Source organism: Monodelphis domestica, chromosome 4 (genome assembly GCF_027887165.1).
Source record: "Monodelphis domestica isolate mMonDom1 chromosome 4, mMonDom1.pri, whole genome shotgun sequence".
NCBI lineage: Eukaryota > Metazoa > Chordata > Mammalia > Didelphimorphia > Didelphidae > Monodelphis > Monodelphis domestica.
In genome coordinates, this window is record NC_077230.1 from 106,210,867 (window position 1) to 106,225,131 (window position 14,265).

General features: G+C 45.3%; 1 protein-coding gene across 12 annotated transcripts in view; it reads left to right on the forward strand.

The window, feature by feature from the left end:
• ARHGEF4 (Rho guanine nucleotide exchange factor 4) overlaps positions 1 to 14,265 on the forward strand; it is a 518,865-nt gene that overhangs the window by 465,870 nt on the left and 38,730 nt on the right. The window contains exon 1 of one of the 12 annotated variants that reach the window (XM_056793692.1): positions 7,108 to 9,148. The exons of 10 other annotated variants lie outside the window; for them this stretch is intronic. The gene's annotated coding sequence lies outside the window, so the exon portion shown is untranslated. Of the gene's footprint in view, positions 1 to 7,107; positions 9,149 to 14,265 lie in introns of those variants that run through there. One more of the 12 variants, XM_007493971.3, reaches the window with a different exon arrangement.

Below are 14,265 nucleotides of genomic sequence, written 5' to 3' on the forward strand. Positions count from 1 at the left end.
ATTAATTATATAATCCTGGTTCACTTTTGATTAGAAAGTCTCCTAATTAACGATGGATAAAAAAATATGGAAATAATGCCTTTTCCTCTGCCCAATGTGGCCAGGAGGAAAGACCTCATAAAATATATTAATGCATTTGTTCCCAGAAGGAGAATATAAATCCAACCCCAAACCCCATTTACCCCACCATAGACACTCCCCTTTCTCATAGAAGAATATCTACAGAGAAAATAGACCCTCAAGGTAAGAGCATCCCATTTTGGTGGACAAAAGAGAAATTAACTTGTAAAAATTCACAGAACAGGTTCTAAACAAAATTTATATATAATTTATATATCCTCTCTACTTGTTTTATAGTTCACTTCTCTCCCCACTGCCAATATTTCTCCCCCAAAATCCTTCCTTTAAGAGAGGAAAGCATCTAAGCAGCTAGCCAGCATAGTGGATAGAGCCTGAGTTTAAAGTCAGGAAGATCTGAATTAAAATCCTGTATCAGATATTTATTACTGTATGACCTAGGCAAGTCACTAAATCTTTTAGCCTCAGTTTCCTGATCTATAAAATGGGGGTGATCATAATAGCACTTATCTCCCAGGGTTCTTCAAATGAGATATTCTATTTTAAGTAGTTAAATGATTGGTGGATAGAGCTTTGTAAACTATAAGATATTAAATCTAAGGATAATTTAAAATGACCAAGGAAGGAGATCATCGTCATCATCATAGCTAGTATACATATGCACCTCATCTGTGCCAGGTTAAATGATGTGCCCAAGGTCACACAGCTAGTAAGTGTCTGAGGCCAGGTTTTAGCTCAGGTCTTCTTGACTCCAGGCCCAAAGCTCTATCCATTGTACCAGCCATTTGCCAGATCTGAACAAGGGTTTGGGAGTGAGTGAGGCCGGAGGAGGGAGAGGGTAAAATTTCCCTTCCTACAAGGAGTTTCCCATTCTTTCTAGGAAAATAATGCCAAGAAAAATCATAATATAAGGTTGTATCTGGTAATACAGAGCAGATCTCCAGAGTTAATAGTTGAGACAGAGAAAAGCAATATCACTGTACGCAGACAAAAGGTTTTGAGGAAGAAATAGAACTTGAGCTTAGCCTTAATTATTATGCATAATGAATCCTGAATCAACCTTTAAAACCCAGCTCAAAGGTCAGCTTGTCTAGGAAACCTGCCTTGAACCTCCTAGTTAGTAGTGAGGGAGGCAGAAGTGGCTCCATAGTCAGAGTGATGGACTTGGAATCAGGAAGATATGAGTGTGAATCCTGCTTTAAACAGTTGCTAACCATGTGAGTCCAGGCAAGTCACTAAAACTCTTTCAGCCTCAGTTTCCTTATCTATAAAATAGGAGCAAAAATAGCGTCTACTTCATATGGATGAATGAGATAATATTTATAAAGCACTATGCAGTCACTGTATACTAGTTATCATTATTAACAGTTCATCTTATAGTGTCTTATTTTAACATCAATAAAGCATTTGGCAAGCCTTAAAGCACCATGCAAATAAGAACTGTGGCTATAGCTTTATATGTTGCCTTATGTTAACAATCAGAGGATTACTGAACAAGGTTATTTTTTTTCAAGGAATCTCAGATAAATTTAATGTCTGGATCAAAAGTACATTGGTAGAGCTTTCAAGGTGGTATTTTGTGCTACAGAATCAAATTCTCAAACCAAATGCGACAAGCAATAAGAAAAGAATTTTCCATACATCTTCTAAAACAGATTGTAAAATGTTACGGATGTGGTCCATTTAATAATGTTTTTTGTGAAAGCTTGTCTTTATTCTACTAATACCGTCATTGAAAAAAATCTCACTTTGTGTGGTCTCATAGCAATTTTATATAAACATGTGTGTATACTTATACATGTATGTGTGTGTAAGTAGTTGTAGAGGGTAACGAAGGGCTACAGTGGATGGACTGCTGGAAGACTCATCATCCTCATTTCATATCTGACACTATATGTGGGACCCTGGACAGGTCACTTAACCTGCTTTGTCTCAATTTCCTCATCTGTAAAATAAGGGAATCTTAAAGCATTTCCTGGAGATGGCAAACCACTCCAATATCTTTTCCAAGAAAACCTCAAAAGGGGTCACAAAGGGTTAGATATGATTGAAATGACTGAATGCCAACAACAAAAGTACTTGTTGACATGGGAGATTGGGGGGGGAGGGTTGGTTCTCTTTTGTTGTTGATGTTGATGATGATGACGTTGTTTGGTACTAAGATCGAAGATATTTTCCATGCCTTTAGTATGTATTTTCCTCCATTAAAATCCCTTGTAAAGTGATTCCTTGAGCCCTCACAATTATCCATCACAGAGCTGGGCACTTTTACATTTGGTATGGCAAATGGAAGAAGACGGGCTCTTGACCATATGGCATGCATTTGGATGGACAGGACTTGCCCATCAGTATGAATGTCTGGGACAGACTGTATAAATGAACAATGAATTAAGTCTGGAATTAAACAAGAAGAGAAGAACAGAACTGATTGGTTTTTATCGAGCTTCTTTCAGAAGCAAAGTTCTATCGTTTTTTTTTTTAAACCCTTACCTTCCGTCTTGGAGTCAATACTGTATATTGGCTCCAAGACAGAAGAGTGGTAAGGGCTAGGCAATGGGGGTCAAGTGACTTGCCCAGGGTCACACAGCTGGGAAGTGGCTGAAGCCAGATTTGAACCTAGGACCTCCCATCTCTAGGCCTGACTCTCAATCCACTGAGCCACCCAGCTGCCCCCTCTATCGTTTTTAATAAAATAAATTTTATCAGTCATGTAGTAAGCCTGAAAGGCACAAAACACAATCGGATCTGACAAATTGCAAATGAATATCGCCCAGATGGCAATGAAGAAGCATGTAGTATAACGTAAACCTATTAAGAACTTCAAAGAAAAAATGGAATCCAGGGCATTATCAAGGCTGGGCAAGGGGCGAGGCTAGAGACGACAAGAGGACAGCCTGAGTGTTCCACCAGCATCTTCATGATCTCAGGAGATAGTGAGAAAGCTCTTCAGCACATCAGGTAGAAAAACTTATGGGCTGCCATGGGCATCATTCTCACATATAGTTTGCAATCTGCTTCGCTGGAGGGAACATTCGGATGACTGCGATCCAGTTGTGAGTATTCCTATGACCCTGTGGCTTCATTGTAGAGAGCATGCTCAAGCTGAAAGCAGTATTATGACCATGGGGAAGTCGCCCTCTCTAACCCTCACTCAATGCCCTAAGACTGAATTGCTCATATTATGAGATCACTGATTGTTGAAACATTGACTCCACATGAGAGCATGAATAATTTTATCTAAACTTTGCATCTTCTCCAGTGCTTAGGAAGGAAGGAAGGGAATGAGCACTTATTAAGCATATACTACATGCCAGACCATTGCAAAGTATTTACAAATCTTCTTATTTGGCCCTCACAGTAACCCTTAGGAAGAGATGCTATCATTATCCCCTTTTTACAAATGAAGAAACTGAGGCAGGCAGCCTAAATTTGAACTCGGATCTTCCTTACTCCAAATTCAGCACTTTATCCACTGTACTATCTAGCTGCCTTTGTCCTTAGCACTGTGTTTTGTTGTTGTTCAGTTGTTTTCAATCATGCCCCACTCTTCGTGACCTCCTTTTGGGTTTTCTGGGCAAAGTTACTGGAGTGGTTTGCCATTTCCTTCTCTAGCTCATTTTACAGATGAGGAACAATGCTTTCTGTTGTTGTTGTTCAGTCATGTCGGACTCTTTGTGACCCAATGGGCCATACTGTCCATGGAGTTTTCTTGGCAAAGATATTAGCCTGCCACTTCCTTCTTCAGTTGATTAAGGTAAACAGAGAGTAAGTGACCTTGCCCAGGGCCACACAGCTAATACATGTCTGAGGCTAGATTTGAACTTGAGTCTCTATCCATCGAGCTAACTAGATACCTCTATTTTTTATATAGTAGTTATTACATACAAGTATTTGCTGGATTGAATGGGGACAAATCTCTTTGCCTAATGACACCCTCACTACCTGAAATCCACTGAAACCTGACAAGGTGATTTGCTGAAAGATAATTTGAAAGAGTTCATTGGCTCAATCCACAGACCAGTCTCCCTATCATCACATCTTGTTTCTGCTAGTAAAATCAGTCCCCATATTCCATGCCTTTGTTTCTGTTGTACCTTTCACACTATAAAGAAATCCTGTTTTTGGAGCATCATAAAAAGGACCCAGAATTCTTGTATTCTAATTCCCAGGTGTGCTTATTTACTATAAAACTTCAAAGTCATCATTTGACCTGTGGCTTGTTTCCCCTTTTAATAAAATGAGGTCTGTGTGTGGTAGAGTGAAAAGAATGTTTGAATAGGAATCAGAAGATTCTAACCTCTAAGACTAACTGCTATGAATGCATTTGACAAATCTCTTCAACCTCTGTGGCCTATTTCTTTCTAGAGGATGAAGGATTTGGATTAAAGAGAGGCAGATAGAATTCTGTAATTGGAATCAGGAAGACCTCAGTGTGAATCTTGTCTCTGATACTTTTTTAGCTGGGTGATTCTGAGTAAATCATGTGACCAATCCATTTCCTCACCTATAAAAATGCAGCTAATAATGCATGTAGTTCCTTCCTGGCAGGGTTCCTATCAGACCTTAATGGTATTATGAGTGTAAAGTTTTTTTAAAACTTCAAAGCCCTGTATCAGTTTTAAATAATCTCTAAGCAGTTGATGCTAAATTTCAATGCTAAAATCCCATGATCCTATGACTTGCCATTCCACTTCCCACTCCCACCCCCAGAATCCTGTGAGAATTATCTGTTTTCAAAAAGCTTTGTGAAGTCACAGAAGCTGAAGAAATTAGGACATTCAACAAGGCTCCCAAAGCTACACCTGCCTTAGAAAAAGAATTCTCATCAAATTTTATTTCCATCTCCAGATCCAAAAACAGGGAATGCAAAATAAGTTTTTATTGTTCATTTTTCAGTTGTGTCCAACTCTTCATGACCCCATTTGGGGTTCTCTTGTCAAAGATCCTGGAATGGTTTGCCACTTCCTACCGCAGCTCATTTTATAGATGAGAAACTGAGGCAAACAGGGTTATTAAATGAGTTGCCTAAGGTCCTCCTGATTCCAAGCCTGGTGCTCTATCCATTGTGCCACCCAAATAAGAAGTTTACTTTAGTCCATATCAACCCATGTTCCTTCTGTGTCAAGTGGCTAAGGATTCATTTATAGAGACCCTAGTTGGTATAGAACTGGGTCCTAGAACTGGCCTAAAACAAACCTAAGAAGCCTTATATTTGCTCTAGTCCTGAGCCAAAGGAAGGTCTGGCTCCGTAATGTGCCTGTGTCCTCTTCCCAACATTTGCCATGGGCCCTGGGCTGTACTGTCACATCTAAGAAAGACAGCCTCGAACTTCTGAGAGTGGATGAAACTTTCAAATAGAGCCCACGTTGGACAATTTTGTAAAGACACTAACGTCTGTCTGAACTGCCCCAGCCCTACCTCCCCTGGTTCTAGCCTTTTCTTCTTCCTGAGTCTTCTCTCTGCTGGGACCCAGGAGTCTCACACTGCCCTGGGACTCTACTTTTAGAAGGGGAAGCATCTTTGTAAAGTTTACTGGACTCCTTCAAAGTTTATTCCAGTTCATTAATTTTGGAGACAGCTTTTGGTGAGAGAACTCCCTCCAACAATGCAGTTGGTACTTGCTCTACAAGTTATATTTAAAAAAAAAAACACCTTACATCCTATCTTAGAATTGATACTATGTATTGATTCCAAGGTATAAGAGAGGTAAGGGCTAGGAAACTGGGGTTAAGAGACTTGCCCAGGGTCACACAGCTAGGAAGTGGCAGAACCCAAGACCTCCCATCTCCACATCTGGCTCTCTATCCACTGAGCCACTTAGCTGCCCCAAGTTATATAGTCTTAGTGATGTGCCCAGGATCTCATGATCAATATGTATTGGAGGCAGGACTGGAACCCAGAACTTGCTGGTTTATAGTTGATTCTCAGCTGTGCCACTCACTAAACTTTGTTAACTAGATATCATGGGGCCTGTTACCATTCTTGATTATTTTATATTGATGTGCTGAGGAGTTGATATGGTACCCTTAACAGGAGTGTACTTTAAAAGAGGATTTCATAAAGGCCAGTGCTAATTAGGCGGCAGGACCATAAGAAGATACTTGAGAGCCTGGGACAGACCTCTATGTTATTGTTCAGTTGTTTCAGCCACGTCCAACTCTTGGAGTTTTCTTGGCAAAGATACTGAAGTGGTTTGCCATTTCCTTCTCCAGCTCATTTTACAGATGACTTGCCCAGGATCACACAGCCAGTAAGTGTCTGAGGCTGCATTTGAACTCAGATTTTCCTGACACCAGACCCAAGAGCTCTCTCCACTTACCTGGGGGCAGACCTTCCTAGCCTTCTTCCTGGCATATCACTTCCCCTAGGCAAGAATATCCCTGCTTCCAAACAGAATCTCGGGGTGTTGGACCTAGAGGGAGATGTAAACATCCGCTAATTCAAGCCCCTAATTTAGACCCAGACCCTGGTGCCCAAGGGCCCGCCCCTCCGGGGAAGCTGCGAATTCAGGACTCCAACGCGGGTCTTCTGACTTGGGTCCAGCGTTCCTCACCCCACTCCAGCCCACGCTTCTTGACCGTGCCTCTTCCCTGCGAGGCTGCCTCCGGAACGCCTCCCTACCGTCCTAAAAGATGAACCGCCCAGGATGAACAGAAAGAAACATATCCCACCTGCCGCCTGATCCTCCCGCTCTCCATCCCCCCTCCCGACAGTCGGAACAACCTCTCCATCCATCAATCTAGACTGCATCTTCCCAAACCGCCCTCTCCACCTCGGCACAGGGACCTCCGCACTCCGTTCAGCCGCAGGGAAGGGAGGGGCGCAGAGGTTGGAACGGAGGAAGGAATCTGTTCCCAAACCTCCTTAAAGACCCCCTTCCCCCTCTGCGTGCCTCCTACCCCTCGCCCCTGTGCTTTCTTCGTTGCTAGGGCCCCACTTGTAACCTGGATACCAGGCTCAGCAAATAGCTAGCCGGCTCTTTGGGAATCCAGCATCACAGCCCAGAGCGCCCCCGCTCCAGCGCATTCTCCCTGCCGCCCACTATGGCTGGGCAGCTGCCCCATCCAGCTCCGCTTGGAGGGACCTGGGAGCAGCCCCGCTAAAAGGCAACAAAAGCGGGCAGGGGGCAGCCAGAGCCCAGGGGGAGGCTGGTGGAGCCGCATCTGGGACACGTGCATGCTCCTCTTGGCTGACTGCCGACAATGGCTTTGCAGAGAAGACTCAGGTCTCTGCTCCTGACAGCTGCAGAATAGGTCTATTGTCTGGGGCTCCTTCCCCGCCGCCCCCCATTCGTCAGCCCCCTCCCCCTTCCCCTTCTCCTCCAGCCAGTCCCTCTCTCTGAACTGTTCTCTCGGGGAGCAGCCAAGGAACCGAATTTTCTTGTCTGGAACCTGAAGCCACCCACTCATCTTCCCCCTTCCCCCTCCCTCCCCCGTCCCTCAGCCAAGGCCAGCCATGGCGAAGGGCCCAGACTGCAGCCGGCCTCAATGGAGCATCCTACACACCTTCCTGCGCTGCAACATGAACCCCGAGACTCAGCGTGTGGTGGTCTTTGTCATCCTGCTCTTCCTCATCATCATTAATGTCGTGCTGATGTTCCTGCTGGCCTTCCGCTGAGCACCGAGGGGGGCCGCAAAGCCGCCTCGGTAGAAGAGGCGGCCGGGCCGGCGGTGCCGGGGCTGGTGGCTGGTGCTGGTGGCTGGGGGTGAGCGGCACACGGGGTTTCCGGACCAGCAGGTCAGCTTCTCGTTGTCTGATTCTGGTTGCCTGTCTTTCCTGTCTCCCCCGCACCCCCCTGTCCTCTGGGCCTCCCCTTGGTCCTCTCCCACCACACCAGTGGTCGGGGGGAGGGCAACCGGCTCTGACTCTGCTCTGGGCTCTTGGACCTTGCCAGTGCCTTCTTCCTGGACCCGAAGCCAGCTGTGGACAGTCCCCCTCACCCACCCCAAGGTTAATGTGCCTGCTGCGTTGGGCGCCCAGAGGGTCCCCCTGGACCTTGTGTGCTCCCCAGTGTGCGAGGGGGTCTGGATGTAGGACGCTTTGGGGGCAGCCCCACGGGACCCTAGAGCTGGCTGTGTGTGACTGATGGGGGTCACCATGTGGCCCCGAGAGAGATCCCTTGCAGATCTCATCGTTCTGTTCTGTCTGTGCCTGTGTCTGTGCACACCTGCGTCTGTGAATTTGTGTGTCTGCGCATGCATGTGTGTGTGTGTGTGCGTGTGTGTGACGGTGTTCCTGCACGAGGGGAGGAGGGGGGCCTGAGGGGCGGCCACTATGGGGCACCGGCTTCCCTCGCCCCGCACCTGGCTTGGGATGGACTGTCTCTCAATGAGCCTATTCACCAGCAGCCACTTTCCTGACGGGATCTCCAGCCACACTCTGCCCGGGCACTAGAGATCCTGGGAGGGCAGCCTGGTGTCCGGCTCGCTGAAACTGCCCTGGCTGCCGTCTTGATTCTGGGGGCACTCTGCGGGTGGGGGTTGGGAGAAGCAAGCCAGGACCCGATCACGGGTGCCCCTTTGTGAGGGCCCCGGTCAGGAGTCACAGCGAGCACAGGCCCAGAACTGGATTGACAAGGCCTTCCTGGGGCCCGATAAAATGACCTTCCCTTGACGTGGGCCCGTAGTAGCTCCACAGCCCCGCCAGAAAAGCCTGTTGCCAAGTCCAAGGACAGAAACACCTGGAGACTGACTTCCCCGCCATCATGCGCTTCCTGCCCTGAACACCTCGATTCACTCCCCAGACCCGTAGCTCCAGGGCTCAGGACGGCTGGCAGGTCTCTGTGGTGTCCCAGGCATGGCGGGGTCGCTAAGCTGCGGATGACTCACTGTGTCTCTATGATGTCAAGGAGATGTTTGGGGACGCGGAATGTGTCTCCGGGACATCGTGAGTGGGGAGCGTGACCCCGTGACAGCAGGGCTGTAGCATGTAGCTTTGATGTCATGGACATAGAGCAGGACTCCATGCTGTTATAGACACGGAATCTTTCATTCGATGGATGTTAAAAGCACATGTGACGGTGTTTGTCTTTTAAAAAGCACTGGGCTCTGCCCAAACGGAGAATTTCCAGGTGGGATGAAGTCTTGGGGAAAGGGATGATAAAAGAAGACGGCGTTTGGGGGAGGGGGGAGGCCACCTGTTTCGTGTTTTAGTTGTGTCATTTTCTAGGAAGAAAGTGTACAAAATAGCATAATAATAGGAATTCTTTGCATTTACTTGGCATTTTGTACTTCTCAGACATCTGCTTTCATTTCCAGGCCTTGCAATACCTCATGAGGATGATATTAACATCCCCATTTGACAGATGGACAAACTGAGGCTTAAAAAGTTTAAGGTATTTTCTCAAGGTCATACAGTGAGGAAAACAGAACCAGAACCCGTTTTTTATTAGTCTTTGGTCTTTCGTACTATTACCACACATCATTAGATGGAGTGAGCCCTGGACAAGGAGTGGGAGGATATGAGGTCTTGTCTATGAAACATTGAGTAGAAGGGATGTCCTTCTGCCTCCCCAGAAAGGGAAGCCTCACCCTGGAGTCCCCTCCCAAGAAGCAGGCCCAATGCCTCTGGGCTGGCATTCTGCCTGCAAGATCGCTAGTTCTGTTCTTGGAAAAATCTCAGACACCCACATCCACACATGCTACCTTCAGTCATCAATCTGCAGAAGACTAAAATCCCTTCCCCAATATTGCCTTTAACTCTGGTCTGTGGCTGGGATGCATCACGAGGAAGAAATTCCTTTTTCATTCTCACCATTATTGATTTCTTTTCATGGGAAAAAAAACTCAACTTGCTACCAAGAGTTAACTTGCCTATTTCTGATAGCTGGAAGTGGGGTTGAGGTCTCAGAGCTGTAAGGAGAGGAGGCCAGGGAGGCTGGTCCCTGACTGATGTCCTCCCGCTCACCCTCCTGCCGTGGGTCTGAGCTGCTGCTCAGAGATGGCCTAAGACTGCCCTTGGGAGTGAATCGTTTAGGCTCCTCCTAGGGTTTGACTGCTGCTCTCCTGAGAGCACAGAGGCTCTGAGGAGTGTAGCTAACTGGAAGGTTCTTGTGCCGTCTCAGAGGATCCATAAGAAATGGGTGGCATCATTCTATAAGGAATCTGTCTCTCTGTACCCCTGTCCTGTGTTCAAGTCTAAAAGAATCATTGCCTAAAATCTGTTCCCCTATTCTATCCCTCACCTCAGTGTTTGTCACACCTTTATAGACCAGCTGATATCCTTATAGCTCAACCATCAGGCGCAAGTTGTCTGTCCTCTTCCAGGTAACAATTAGATGATCTGGTAGGCCAATCTGTGCTAATGGAAGTGGGCACGGGGCGAGCCCGCCATAGTCTAGCAGATGAGGAGGTGGCTCCCAGCAGACCCTCCTTTTGATGGAGTAGAAAGAGTACTTACTTGTCCTGGAGTCAGGAGAAATGTGGCTTCAAATTCCACCATACCATTTCCATATCTGCTGTCACACGAGCTTGTGAGAATCAAATGAGAAAATAAACCAGAGGTCTTAAAGTACTCCCTCTACAAATGTTATTAGTATGACCCCTCAAGATATCTTCCCTACTGACGCCTGAAATTCCATCATCATTCATTCCTTATGGCTAAGCACTGCCCTTTCTGTATTCCTGTCTTAGAATGACAATGCTTTTGGGACTAGGAGCACGTTAAATCTAAAGAGCATGTTAAGTCCTTAAGACATCAAGGACGAATGTGTTTCTCTTGTTGCCAGGACGAAAGCTAAGAAACATGGCAGCAGTGGGTTCCCAAGAAGCCCAGAGGAAGAGATGTGAGATGGCACAGAGATTTCAGTTCAATAATTGCAGCTTTTTCCAAGGGCTAACTCTGATCCCTCGGATCCCACCATAAAGCCTAATCCATGTTGTTTGGGTAGCCCAATAAGGCAAGCAGAGTTCCTTCTTCACAATAATCCTGCCCAGGGAGATATAGTGAGGGTATCTGCATTTTACAGAGGAAGAGGCTAACCCTCAGGGCCAAATTGTCCCTGCTAAGAGAAAAAGCATTCATATGCCAGTCTGTCTTGGATACGAGCCCAGTGGCCTTTCCCATTATTGCCACACTGACTCTCTGTTGTACCATTAAACCATCAACGTGGAATGTGGGTCCTGGAATTTTTCCCTGAAGAGTTTACCTTTCGTCTCAGAGGGTGAACGATGGGATGATGTTCTCGTGCCCACTGGAGCTTGCCTATGTCTGTCCAGGCACTATATTATTCTGTAAGTAGAGAATAGGAAGAGTACCGGGCTTTTCTTGGCATGGCCATAGAGTTAGACCCCAGGGGCTGCCAAGAATGTTTTTGGCACTTCATTCAAGCAAGGGCAGATATCATTGGCTGCAGCCTTTCTCCATCAGGGAGCATCTTATGTTTCTTATGTGAAAAGGACTAATTCCCTCTCTACTTCCATTTCCTCCATCCTTAGTAAAAATTCACTGTAAAAGAAGACTTTCAGGGTGGCTTCTACATGTGGGAACAACAAAAAGATTCAGACAGCTACCTACAAAGTCAGTCTACTTATCTGACATATATCAGAGAGGAAGCCTAGTCTAGTGGACAGGGGACAGCCCTTGGAGTCGAGAAGGCTTGGAATTCAGGCCCAACCTCCGATACATACTAGCTGTGTCAGCAGAATCAAATCATGTATCTTCTCAGTGCCTGGGGAATTCACTAAGTAGGTTACAAAATAATTGATCATCTGCACCATTGATCATAATTCTAGAGCTGGAGAGGCCTCCAAGGCCATCGAATACAATCCCCTCATTTTATAAGCAAGGAAACTGCGGCCCACGGATACGCAGGCAATAAACAAACGTCAGTGGTGGAATTTGGGTCCAGGTCCTCTAACTCCATCGGCAGTGATCTGAACACTTACCTCTTTGACCCACCTCTATAAAAAGAGTTTCTATACTGGATGTTCCTCACCTTGATGAAGTCACAGGTTGGTACAAAAAAAAAAGGACACTAAACAGGGTCCTTTCCCTCAAAAGAGCTTGCAGTTTAGGGAGAGAATACACACACACATGAAAAATACAAGGTGGTGTATGTGTCAGGATTTTCTGTTGGAGACAAAAAAAGGAGTTTTCATAGAAGAATTAGAGGAACCAGTCAATGATGCAAACAACTAGACCCTTATATATATATATTTAAGGGAAGACCCCATAGGAAAGGCCATGTGGCTTAGCTAGACACCCAAGGGACAAACATGGAATGACACTTGTGTCACTTATTCCTTCCCACCACACACCACACTAGGGCCAGGACTGACACCTCTAAATTAGGGCAGTCACCAGTTTCCACACATCAGGGCTGGAATGGACACCTCCAAAGTGGGACATGAGAGGAAGAAAACCAGGGAGCCTCAGACAATGCTCTTCAGGCTAGGATGGGAAGACAGGGAGGGGAGTGGGAGGTCACAGTTCTGTCAAGCAAGAAACTACTCCTTGGATTAGGATAGAGGTTATCCCACTCTCCTACTAGGGTTCTTGGGCTCGGCCATCTCATGTCTCAGCTCAGGCAGGTTAAGAAGTGGCAAGCGAAGGCTGGGGAGGGATTCTACCCAGTTCAGCCTGGTTGTTTCCCACCCCTCAAGTCACAGATAGGGGAGACATCAATCAGTTAGGAAAGTGGAATTTTTAACCTTAGAAGCTTCCATAGAATGGAATCTAGAGAGAGAAAGTTCCAAAAAAATAGGCTAGGCAAGAGAAGAGACATAACTAAGAGACAGACAACTTGACCAGGTCAGAAAAAGAGGGGTTTTCCCAGATTATAACAGTATCACTGACAGCTAGTGGAATAATACAGACAATAGTTTTTAAAGAGTCCAGGGAACAGAGAACACCATTCGCTGGGTATTCATGGGAAAACTTTGTGCAGAAAATAGTTCTTAATTAAATTGCAAATTGGATAGCCAGAGAAGAGGGAGGAAGATGTATCTGAAAGAGAAAACAACATAAAGAAGAGATAAAAAAAATCAGATGTCATGTTTTGGGAGTACAAATAAGTAGACATAAATGGCCTGAGTTGTTCTTTGGCTCATCCTGCTTATCTGGTGCTTGGTACCTTAGAGTTATCCCTTTTTTCTCCATCTCAACCTCTTCCCCATCTCCCCCAAATGCCCTACTGTTGTAAAGTGGGGAAAGACCCAGGATAGAAGGGCACAACATTATTTGTCAAGTCCATAATAATAAAAAAAAAACTTTTAAAAACCCAAAACTTTGGCTCTTTCCTAGTACCTTATATTGCATACAATAGATGCCCAATAACTGTTTGTTGTGTTAAATTCAATGTAAAATCTTCTATCCTGACAAACTTACACACACACACACACACAGAGCACAATAGTTGTAGCTGAAAACATCACTCTTTTACCTATAATAGCCCTGCATCCCAAATCTATCCAGACAAAGCCCTGCCACTATCATAATTTATACCACCAAGTCTGCACTCAAAGAATATTCTTGATTTCTCCTAGTTTCCTAAACTCAGATATAGATAAGCCCCTAAATTCCAGTATTTACTTAAGACAAGTTTGGATAAAAAGAACTTTACAAAGTAACTGGAAGTCAATTAAAAGAAAATACAAAAATATGGACCTGATAAATTAATACCACATCAAAATCTTTTAATGACAAGATAACTTACATATTGAGTGGCACAATTTTAAGATACATTGCTCTTGTTCCTCACCTGAGTGCTTTCTAAGTGAACCCTGGTTGATGATGGTGCTTGCCTTTCTCACTCACACATTTTTCCCTGAGAGCTTAGGGCATCCTACATTTACCTTATAGCCTCTTTTAGAACTTCTTCCCAGAGGCCTTTATGTCTTCTGCCTCTGAAAGTCTTGTGTTATTCATTTTCCTCTATTCTTGTCTAATTCCTAAGAGTGAAATTCCAGTGTTTTCCTGGAATTTCATGCCAAGAAAGAGTAGCATTTGTACCTTAAGTGGGTAAGGAAATCTTCGGGGTACAGTCAACAAGTCAAGACAACAAGTGTTTCTTAGGTGCCTGCTATGTGTCAGACATTGGGCTAATAAGTGCTAGGGTAAAAAATAGGCACATATACACACACACAAACAGGCCCAGTTCTCAGGGAGGTCAATCTAATGGGAGAGTCAACATTCAAACAAATGTATACAGGGAAATATACAGAATACATTGGAGATAATCCACAGAGA